Below are 11,583 nucleotides of genomic sequence, written 5' to 3'. Positions count from 1 at the left end.
CAGGCCCCTCCCAGTGCCCCCTGCCCGGCCAGAGCAGGCCGACCCACACCCTCCGTCTCCCCATTGCAAAGCAGGCGCTCGATTTGCTGGCACGCTCCATGCCTGGCCTGGTGTGTGTGGGGGGGTGCCCATAGCGGGGGAGGTGTGCGCAGGTGTCTGCAAGGACCGGCCAGGGGGTAGCTGCAGAGAAACCCCCCGGCACAGGACCAGCCGCGCTGCTGCCCCAGATCAGACACTGCGGCTACTTTCCACATCGCCAGTTCCAGCCGGCTGACGGGCAGCAGGGGGAGTGCCGCGCCCTCGGCCCCATTACCGTTTTCATCCTCCATCTCCCTGGGGCCGGTGAAGACCCGGTTGGCGACTTTCACCCGCCCTCCGGGGCCGTAGTGGGGCCCGTCCACCTTGCCCTCTCTGCACAGCTTGGCGAGGATCTGCGTGGGCTTCCCGGGGTCCCGCCACAGGTTGTAGCCGTGGCTGTGAAGAAAGGGCTGGGGTCAGGGAGAGCCGCTGCGGATCCCACTGATTCCAACTCGCCCAGGGAGAAGGGGCCGGCCCCGCTCCCCCGGGGCTGGGAAGAAGGTGGAATCACAGCGGCTGGAGCCGGGAATCATATGGGAAGGGACTGTGCAGACCAATGTCCCCTGCTCTCCCAGCCCTGAGCTCCCCACACATGGATCTGCCGGTGCCCCTCAATCCCGAACTGCGCCCCTTGCGGTCCCTGTGTAGATAAATCTCTGATAATTTTCATATGACTTTACATTGTGCCTCTTCATATAACCTTGTGGTGGGTCTACCCACGTGTGACCTCTGTTTTCATGGGACTTTGTATCAAAGCCTCATTTAGAAACTTTGCATTGCCCTTGGTATAATATTATAGCCCCTAAGGATAGAATAAGATAGAAGAAAAATTTCTTTCTGCTAGCAGTAGAACAAGAGCTCTCTCTCCCCCCACTCTTAATCAATTGCCCTGTTGAATGAATGAGGTGTGGATGAGCAAGGCATGGAAGGCAGCACCTCCAGACAGCCTCAACTGTTGGAGAGGGGCTGGGAGCCAGACCCAAGAACAATAAAACGTGTCAAGTGAGCTCATTAAAGACAAGCAGACATACCGAGGGCCTCGGGGGTTAGAAGCAAGCACCTTCTTTTGGAAACACCCTCTTTGCAGCATTGGAACAACACTCAAAAGAAAGCAGCACAAAGGACCAATGGACACAGACACAGAGTTTGAATCTGGTATAGATTTGCATAAGAGGAAAGCTGCTATAAAAGTGAAGTGTCTTGCAGAGGACCCCGGGTCTCGTCTTGTCAACATGGGAGCATCGATCCGGATCGGCAGAAGCCCGGCTCCACCCCCTCCCCCATCTAACTCACCTGGCCAGTGAAGTTAAGGGGAGCAACTAATTGGTAACAACAAGACGGAGTGTGTTTGTGTGTGTGTGTGAGCGTAAGTGTAATATATTATATGCATATGATACAGTGTTAATGAATACATGTATTACTAATAAATGTGGCATTTTGCCTTATTCCCCCTGAAAAGATCCTGTGCAGTACTTTAAGTACAACATTTTGGTGGAGAATGCGAAAGGGGGAGCAAGCATAGAACCCACAGTTATTATAAAACTGGTGTGCACACCGCCAGCTTTAGCAAGCCTGGCACTATAGGAAAAAGAGTGTAAACTTTCAGTTAATTAACCAAACTCTGAAGGATATAGGAGTTTAGTTTAAATTGTGTTATAGAGGTACATACACCCTCAGCTGTAGCAAGACTGAGATAAAGAGGAGAACTTAGTGTTTCTCACTCTGATCCGGGGAAGGATTTGTATAATTGGTATATGAACCCTCGGTGGTAGCAGACCGAGTAATACAGAGGGAAGCTTAGCATCTCTCCCTCTGGCCCAGAGTGGGTTAAAAACATAAGATTCAGATCTTGTTCTGTTAAGCCAAACTCTGAAGGATATAGGAGTTTGGGCAGTGTAGTGTGGTTTATGTTTGTTTGTTTTTTTTTGTTTTGTTTTGTTTTTTGTAAGTAATATTGTGGTAATTTCACAATTTTGCAGAAAATGTTTAAGGAATGGGACCAGGAAGGGTGGGGGCTAGTTGGAAAGCCCACCCTCCTTGCTAAATTGGTAGTGGAACAGGGCTTGTGCCCATGGAAAGGAACTGTTTATTGGGAAAAGCAGGATCGGGCCCAGGCAAGCAACAGATAGAGAAACTGAAAAACAGGTTGGGTACAGAGAGTTAAAACAGCACTCTCAAATCTTACAGCAGCAGTAACATCAGGAGAAGAAACATTTGACACCCCAGAAGGGGGCAGACCTTTGGGACCCCTCTGGAGATTGGGAAGGGGGATATTTGGGTAAATTCCTCCTCCCAGGGCCAAAATGCCATTGAAACAGTTAACAACAGTGCCTGCTTCTGCCTCAGATCTCCAGGCCATGGCAAAATGGCTGGAGATTTTAAAACATAATTTTTTTTCTAAATGAAGAGTTAACGCCCTTTTACTGAGAGAAAGGGAGGATTTACACTCACAAGAAATGCACCACTTAATTAGCATTTGTGCAGCCCCAAGTACCAAACACACTGTGACAGAGACCAAGCAGGTTCTGCCAGGGTAAAAGCACTGTGCTAATTTGTTTCCAAGCTTCTATCTTTCAGGCTCTGGACCAGAACATCAGGAGAGCTGGTACCAGCTGAAGAGTTATAAAATACCATGGTTATAGTGTCATGACAAAGTCTGTGTTCAGTGTTCTGTGTTGCATGTTCTGTGTCTGTCTCTGGTGGTGTCCTGTGCTAGCATTGGGTCCAGAGAGAGAGGGGATACTACACTAGACAGGGCAAATGTCTTTTCCTCTCTCTTCTTCCCCCATCTCCATCCAACTTATCAATCACCCCTTGTGTCCAAAAGACTTTGGTCCCCAGTGCATCAGGGTTATTTTGTTTTGTTTTGTCAGGTTCTCTAATAATCATTTTGTTGCTGATTTTTGTTCTTGATACATTTGTATTGTTAGTTACATTTGCTTGTATTATTATTAATTCCACACTTTCCTCTATGCACTCTGATTCTATTTCCCCAAGCCCTGAAAGGTAGTTCTTGGGCCCCCATAACCTGTAAGACCTTGGCCCATAATTGTATGGCCCCATCTTTCAGGTCCCCAGAAACCTCTGAGAACAACTGTTAAAAATTTGTTAGTCTCTAAGGTGCCACAAGTACTCCTGTTCTTCTTTTTGCGGATACAGACTAACACGGCTGCTACTGTTAAAAATAGGGAATTCTACAACATTTTAGCAACTGAATGTTAGTTTAAGTCCAAATCAGCTTAACCTTGCATAACAACTGTGGTACTCCTACAAAATCTTATTTGTTGTGTGTGCTTAAGAAGGTCCTGACCTCAGTGACTTTTATTGTTTGATGGCTATTGCAGCATCAAACTTGGGCCTCATTTTGTTTGTCAATGTACCCAATTATTGGAATGGTAATGGTTTTGTTGTATTTCCAATTATTATAATTGTTTGCATTTGTGTTTATAGTATATCTGGTGTTTAGCCAATTGTAATGGTTTTAGTTATATTCACCTGGTTATAATTGTTTGGTTTGTTTGCAACAAATACAAAAGATTTATATGGTGACCACTCAAGAATTGTTCTTGAGAGGTCAAAAGGGGGACAATGTAGATAAATCTCTGATAATTTTCATATGACTTTACATTGTGCCTCTTCATATAACCATGTGGTGGGTCTACCCACGTGTGAACTCTGTTTTCATGGGACTTTGTATCAAAGCCTCATTTAGAAACTTTGCATTGCCCTTGGTATAATATTATAGGCCCTAAGGATAGAATAAGATAGAAGAAAAATTTCTTTTTGCTAGCAGTAGAACAAGAGCTCTCCCCCCCCACTTTTAATCAATTGCCCTGTTGAATGAATGAGGTGTGGATGAGCAAGGCATGAAAGGCAGCACCTCCAGACAGCCTCAACTGTTGGAGAGGGGCTGGGAGCCAGACCCAAGAACAATAAAACGTGTCAAGTGGGCTCATTAAAAACAAGCAGACATACCGAGGGCCTCGGGGGTTAGAAGCAAGCACCTTCTTTTGGAAACACCCTCTTTGCAGCATTGGAACAACACTCAAAAGAAAGCAGCACAAAGGACCAATGGACACAGACACAGAGTTTGAATCTGGTATAGATTTGCATAAGAGGAAAGCTGCTATAAAAGTGAGGTGTCTTGCAGAGGACCCCGGGTCTCGTCTTGTCAACATGGGAGCATCGATCCGGATCGGCAGAAGCCCGGCTCCACCCCCTCCCCCATCTAACTCACCTGGCCAGTGCAGTTAAGGGGAGCAACTAATTGGTAACAACAAGACGGAGTGTGTTTGTGTGTGTGTGAGTGTAAGTGTAATATATTATATGCATATGATACAGTGTTAATAAATACATGTATTACTAATAAATGTGGCATTTTGCCTTATTCCCCCTGAAAAGATCCTGTGCAGTACTTTAAGTACAACACTTCGGGGCACTTCGGCGGCGGGTCCCGGAGCGAGTGAAGGACCCGCCGCAGAATTGCCGCCGAAGACCCAGAGCGCGGAAGGACCCCACCACTGCCGAATTGCCGCCAAGGGCAGCAAAATGCCGCACCCGCAAATCCTGGCGGACATCAGGAATGGTGACATACATAAGCCAGTAAGTGAAAGATTTAAAAGTCACTATCATTGAACAAAATAACTTCAGAAACAGACTTCAAAGAGAAACAGCAGAACTAAAATTCATTTGCAAATTTAACACCATTAATCTGGGCTTGAATAGGGATTGGGAGTGGCTGGCTCATTACAGAAGCAGCTTTTCCTCTCCTGGAATTGACACCTCCTCATCTATTATTGGGAGTGGACTACATCCACCCTGATTGAATTGGCCCTGTCAACACTGGTTCTCCACTTGCGAAGTAACTCCCTGCTCTCCATGTGTCAGTATATAATGCCTGCATCTGTAACTTTCACTCTATGCATCTGAAGAAGTGAGGTTTTTACCCACGAAAGCTTATGCCCAAATAAATCTGTTAGTCTTTAAGGTGCCACCAGACTCCTTGTTATTCCAGAAGGATGTTCTCAATGAAAGAGAAGTCAGAAAAAAGCCTCAAGACTGATTCAAAGGTTAGAAACCTGCCTCTTAGTGAGAGACTCCCCGAGCTCAATCTCTTTCGCTTAATGAAGAGAAGGTTACGGGGTGACTCGGTCACAGTCTCTAAGTTCCTACATGGGGTGCTGGGTGTTAGGATAGAGATATTCAGGCCTGTCTGCAAAGGCCTATACTTTAAGAATTTAGGTGTATTCTGATCACTTAGCTAGTTATCGAGGTAGAAAAAAAGTGATTTTAATTCTTTTTTTTTCTGTGTAAGGGACAGTCTGAGGCTCTGTTCTTAGGCTAAGTGAGGCCTTCGGCTAAGCAGCAGAGGCAGCCCTGCGCTGAGAAGTGACCGGTCCCATCCTCACATCCCAGACTAGTCCCATGGAAATAAGGTGCTATTGGCTGTTAGGAATCCAATCCTGTCCTGATATTCCTGTCACCTCCAGAGAAAGGGAAGAGCCCAGAAGATGTAAAAGGAAACTTAGTTTAATAGCATCCTGTCTGGCAAGAACTCACTTCTCAATAGCTGGGGTGTAAAATTCTTGCTTCTGTATTGTTTTGTATGTTTATTTGCATGGTCTGTTTGGTTCTGTAATTGTTTCTGTCTGCTGTATAATTAATTTTGTTGGGTTTGTTAAGGTGGTGGGATATAATTGGTTAAAGAACCATGTTACAGTATGTTAGAATTGGTTAGTTAAATTTCAGTAACATGATTGGTTAAGGTATAGCTAAGCACAACTCAAGTTTTACTATATAGTCTGCAGTCAATCAGGAAGTAAGGGGGGGGGCGAATGGGAACAGGGAATGGGGGTGGGGGAATTGGAATCATGTTTTGCTAAGGGGGAATAGGAACAGTGAATGGGAACAGAGATGGCTCTGTGGTGTCAGAGCTGGGAAGGGGGACACTGAGGAAGGAAACTGGAATCATGCTTGCTGGAAGTTCACCCCAATAAACATCGAATTGTTTGCACCTTTGGACTTCATGCGAGAAGGACCAGGGAAGTGAGAGGGTGAAGGAATAAGCCCCCTAACATCTTGGTGCCGTGACTCGGATGCAGTCCACGCAGCTCTGCTTGGAGGGGGTATAGCGAACTCTCGTGATGGTAGTTGCAGGTTCTGGCAAGCCAGGGAAAAGGATTTTTTGGATAAATGGATAAGGAAGAACCAGGGCCCATACCAGGAGCAGCGGTCAGCCTGGGATGAGATTAAAAAGGAAATGGATGCAGTGTTAGGGGACCCAGAGGGATGGGGGGTGGCTGAGGAGCCCCCCCTCCTTTGGTATATGGGTAGTGGAAGAAGGTCCCTGCCCATGGGGACTGGACGCCCTCCAGGGAAAGGAGGCACTTCAGCCCACTTGTGAGAGGTTTGAAGTAAGGGCAGCATTATGGGAAGCTGCCAGTAAACTTTCAAGGTTGGTGCTGTTTCAGCAAGGGCTGCTGAAGGGGTGTAGAGTAGTTCGGGGGTTAAAGATGATTTGGCCCATCAGGGTTTAGAGTCAGAAGCAGAGTTAACAGACCAGCTTTAGAGACAGGAGCTGGGACTTGGTCCTGGGGAAGTGGAGGAAAAAAGAAAAGGTTTCAACCTGAAAAATGGCCGGGTTGGCAGGAGCAGGTAACGACCCCCACTCTTCTCCCAGAGCCAGGCTGAGAACCTGGGGGGAAGGGTTCCCAACTGTTCCAACCCGGGGAGTCTACTCTTGGTTCAGCGCTAACTATATCCTTTTCTTCTTTTCCTTCTTCTTTCTCTCAGTTTACTTAATTTGCTGCTGGGAGCCTGTACTTTAAACTGCCCTGACAGGCTCCATTGGTTTCTTTCCACCTCTCCCCCTCCTCTCCCCCGGCCTGCCCACACTTTTGTTTTTCTGAAGTTTTAGTGGAGGGGACTTTGGATACTTATGTGAAATGTTTTTGGTGGTTTGTTTTGTTTGGGACAAAGTACGACGGAGGTCTGCTGTGGTCCACTGGAATTTTTGGAGGAACAGATCCAGAGGCAACCATGGAGACAAATGTTTTACTGCCCTTTGAACAGTCTCAAGGTAAAGACAGCACAGGTTAAGGCGGCTGTGTGGCAATAATTGTACTTGGTGGCTGAGCTGTTAAAAACAAAGTGCGCTACCTTCAAAAACTAAATGTAGGAGTAAGTGATTTAAAAAAGTAAGTAAAAAGTTACAAATACCTTTTACAAAAATTAATAATACAGGGTTTGGAGGAAAGGAAACATTTGGGAGTTGTGAAAATGGTACAGGTAACAGTTGTGGTGTTACAAGAAGCAAGTTTTTGGTTTAATAATAAAACCCAGTTCTATAAATGTAACTGTATGTGCAACTCTGTGCAATCCCATTGGATGGAAGCTTGGTAATTAAATTATACCGGGGGTCAGGAAGAGTGGCTACTACCAACACGATGCTTCTGTCCCCAGAAACCTTTACAGCTATTCTGAGAAAAAATGGGCCCTTTTCCCACAGAAATGGTCTATAGGGGACTGCTGCAGGCAGCAGGCGGAGAAATAATCTAATCAAATTATTTAACTATTGGGTAATGTGATCAAAATCACTAAAGGAATGTCAGGGGTTTCTATTGGAACTTAACTTGACTGCCCCTGGCTGTCTCTGGTTGTACAAGATGGGAGCGTAATCGGGGTACAGTTGTGTAAAAAAAAAAAAAAAGTAATCAGTGCAAAAAATGTTAGGCAAAAATAGTTCTGTGCATGCATAGGAAAAGGAAAAGGGGAGCAATGATGGGAACACTGAGCCTTGGGGGGGCTCTGGGGGATTGGACTGTCGCTTTGGTGGGGGTGCATGAAAACTCTGCGAGCACGGGAAGGCAGTTACACCTTGTGTTAAATTAAAAGGGCTAATATAATGTTATGGAGGTTAAACTATTTCCCAGGACATGTGCAGTGTATATTGGAAAAGAGGTAAAAGAAATGCAAACAAAACGTGGTACTTAATTAAAATCCTATTAGGGCTCCAAAAGGAGCCACAATAAATTGTGCTTTCTTTTTCAAATCTCTGTGTGTTTTAAAGCAGGAGATGAAAGTGAAAAGTAATGAGAACTCTGGTGGAAGTGAAATGTGTCCCTCTGAGCTGCTGATCGCTTTGGATCCAGAGGCAAGCCAAGAAAGCCTCTGTGTAAATGCAAATTACCTAACTGATGGGGGAAGAAGAAAACTACCCATAAGTAGCAGCACAAAAAATTTGGAAATAATAAATCCATCTGGTCAGCAAACAAGCTACTAGAAGACTCAGATTATGGCCCTCCAGAAGAGGGAGGTGAAAAAACAAGTCAAGCCTGAAAATAAGGGGGACAGGTTAACCCTAAGGGCTGTGTGTGGGTGGGTCGGGGGGGTGTACAAAGCCAAAATCTAAAGTTGTCTCTCAGCTATTACCTGAAAATAAACGTAAAGCTTGGTACAGCAAAAAAACCATTGCAAACCTGGTCTGTTGTACAAGAGGGGAAACTGAGGCACGCCACCTCATAAATTTCATAAATGACCAGTGAGTGGGGTAATTCACTAGCCTGACTATAAAACAAAATAAGAACAGCCTAAAGGTAATTCTTCTGTTTTTCCTGCAATTAGCAAGGACATTTGTAAAAGGAATTGGTATTATTATTAAGCAATAATCTGTCCCCACCAAAGGGGGTAAAAATTGTTTCTTTTGTTTTTCAGACACTCTACAAGCATGCTGGCGCCAGCGAAAGAATAACCCAGAATACTATGAATCTGTGTTTTGCGTTGTTTGTCTGTGGTGTGTGTCTTGTTGCTAGCATGACGTGGGTGGGGGATGGCTTCAAAAGGCTGACAGGGGTGGAAAATGTGTACGAAAACGCAAAATGCTCAACGCGGAGGCCAGCACCTGTGTAACAGCTACCATGGTACCTGAAAATAGAACGGCAACTAAAATTCAGCTTGCTAAAAGTTTACCCCAATAAACATCAAATTGTTTGCGCCTTTGAACTTCGGGTATTGTTGCTCTGTTCATGCGAGAAGAACCAGGAAAGTAAAAGGGGAAAAACAAAAGCCCCCTAACACGGGGGAGGGGCTGTAGGGAGCCAGGGTCTTGCTCACCTCTGATGCGTGCAGTCCCTTTGTGATGTCAGGACCCGCCTGGTCCTGGCCCTTTATGATGCGTCACTGGAACAAACAGCCTCTCGGGAGAGATCCAGTGGCAGCACCAGCAGGGAGCCCAGTGTCCAGACCGTCCTCCCCAGCACGAGGATGGGGATCACACAGAGCTGGTTCTGGGCCTGCTGGGACAGCTCCTGGGTGCTGTACACCTGCGTCCTTCTGGTCCTGGTCACCTGGATGGCCATGGCGACCCAGCACAGTTTCTCCAGGAGAAGCAGGATGGTAGGAGGACACCCCCCCCCCGCAACCCCCCAGCCATCCTACACTCTCAGCAGAGCTTGCCTGGACACCGCCCCTTGGAAGGAAGGAAGGGAGGGAGGGAGGGTGGCCAGAGGCCCCCTGTTCTGACCAGGCCCCATTGGGCTGGCAGGACACATCCACAGAGAGAGACAGGGCCGCAGACCGAGCTCGTGGCTCCATTCATGGGTTGTTCCTTACTGCCCTGACCACCCCAGCTAGCGATGATCGAACATTTGCTGCTACCTAATATAAAACACACCTGTGGCATTTTGTCCCTGCTGGGATCACTCCATATATGGAGATCCAGTAAGAAGAGGCTCTGTTCTTGAATCCTCCAGTTTTCATGAACACTTTAAATTCAGCAAAATCACAAAGAACAAAATGTCTGAAAAGAGCATGCAAATACAGACTTGTTTTGCTCAGATTAAAATGCAGAGCAGCCTCTAATTGGCATTTACAGGTATATTCCAAGTTAAAATATTGATTATAAGATCAAATGAATAATTCATTACCTCCAAGCAACAAGTAGGATAGAAAAACCAGGAGTACTTGTGGCACCTTAGAGACTAACACATTTATTTGAGCATAAGCTTTCGTGGGCTACAGCCCACTTCTTCGGATGCATAGAATGGAACATAATATTGAGGAGATATATATACACATACAGAGACAGGTGGGAGTTGTCTTACCAACTCTGAGAGACCAATTAAGTAAGAGAAAAAACTGGGCTATCTTGATTATCACTTCAAAAGTCCCAGTACAGACCACTGGGGGACACCACTATTTACCTCTCTCCATTCTGAGAAATGGATTAGTTATTCCTACCCTTTGTTTTCTATCTTTTAACCAGTTACTGATCCATGAGAGGACCCTCCCTCTTATCCCAGGACAGCTTACTTTGCTTAAGAGCCTTTAGGGAGGGATCTTGTCAAAGGCTTTCTGAAAATCCCAGTATGTCAGTGCACTGCAAGGCCTTCAGTGGCTTTTAAACTTTCCCAATGGGACATCGGAGACATGGTCCAGTTAATTGGGTTCAGGCCTAACAAGAACCTGCTGTGAGAAACTCGTTTTAACAATGATGCCCCTGGGCCAGCACAGGTCACAGGTCAAAATGTGTCACTTCAACAACCATGGCATTGGGAGAGCCCAAAATAACCACCACTCACCACAGGAATGTACTGACTCTGACCCCTTACTTCAAATGCACTGTGGCCTAGTGGCTAGAGCACTAGCCGGAACTCAGGAGACTTAAGTGCTAGTCCTGTCTCTGCTACTGTCTTGCTGGGTGACCTTGGGTAAGTCACTGTTCTTCTCTGTGCCTCAGTTTCCCATCTCTAAAAGGGGGCTAATGCTACAGACCTCCTTTGTAAAGTGCTTTGAGATCCACTGACTGAAAGCGTTAGATAAGAGGTAGGGCTTTTTATTATCTCATGATATAGGGTGGTTTTCTTAAAGCTCCCACTGCTGGAGTCAAGTGATTTATCTGAGAATCTCGGCTTTTTATTTGATTTCATTTCATTTCATTTTATTTGTTAGCACATTTTAAGGCCTCATGGTTGCAAAGAGAAGCTGGAAAATGTCAATTGAGTGCACCCTAGCGGCTCAGACACCAGAAGGCAAATGAAGAGTTCCCCAGATGAATTTTTTTTTAAGATATCGTTATTTTGAAATCAATCTCATGATTTTGGTGGGGCCCAGCTCATGGTTTTGGAATGCTTGGGCAGGCGATACCGTGAAAGTTTTTCTGCACTTGTAACACTAGATTCTCAATTCAGGCTGGGAGATTCTGCTTCACAAGTAGGGAAAAGACGTCCCTTGCCCAGGGGCTTGAGAGTCATAAAGCTTTGAAAAGACCCAGGGTTTTCCTGGGAAATCTGATGCCCTCTCTCCTGCCTAGTTCTGAGCTCAGCAGCTCAGCCCCCTTGGGCTGTTGCCACATCCTATCTCCTGATGTAAGCACAGCATTGACAGCTCACAGGCTAGCGGGAGATTGCAGGAGGGCAGCCCCATTCTGACCTAGAGACGACATCAGCGCCTGCCAGATGCCAGAGCAGCAACCTGCCCTCAGGTGTAGCCTGGACGTAAATATAAAAT

At 46.0% G+C, this 11,583-nt stretch overlaps 1 long non-coding RNA gene across 1 annotated transcript; it reads left to right on the top strand.

Annotated features, from left to right (window-relative positions):
• The first annotated feature begins 6,001 nt into the window (after positions 1 to 6,001).
• Positions 6,002 to 9,078, top strand: LOC135982608 (uncharacterized). The gene is made up of 2 exons (XR_010600016.1): positions 6,002 to 7,274; positions 8,791 to 9,078. It is a non-coding gene; the product is annotated as an uncharacterized LOC135982608 (long non-coding RNA).
• The last annotated feature ends 2,505 nt before the right edge of the window (positions 9,079 to 11,583 follow it).

This window comes from Chrysemys picta, chromosome 3 (assembly GCF_011386835.1).
Source record: "Chrysemys picta bellii isolate R12L10 chromosome 3, ASM1138683v2, whole genome shotgun sequence".
Lineage (NCBI taxonomy): Eukaryota > Metazoa > Chordata > Testudines > Emydidae > Chrysemys > Chrysemys picta.
This window is presented reverse-complemented; position numbering and strand designations above follow the sequence as displayed.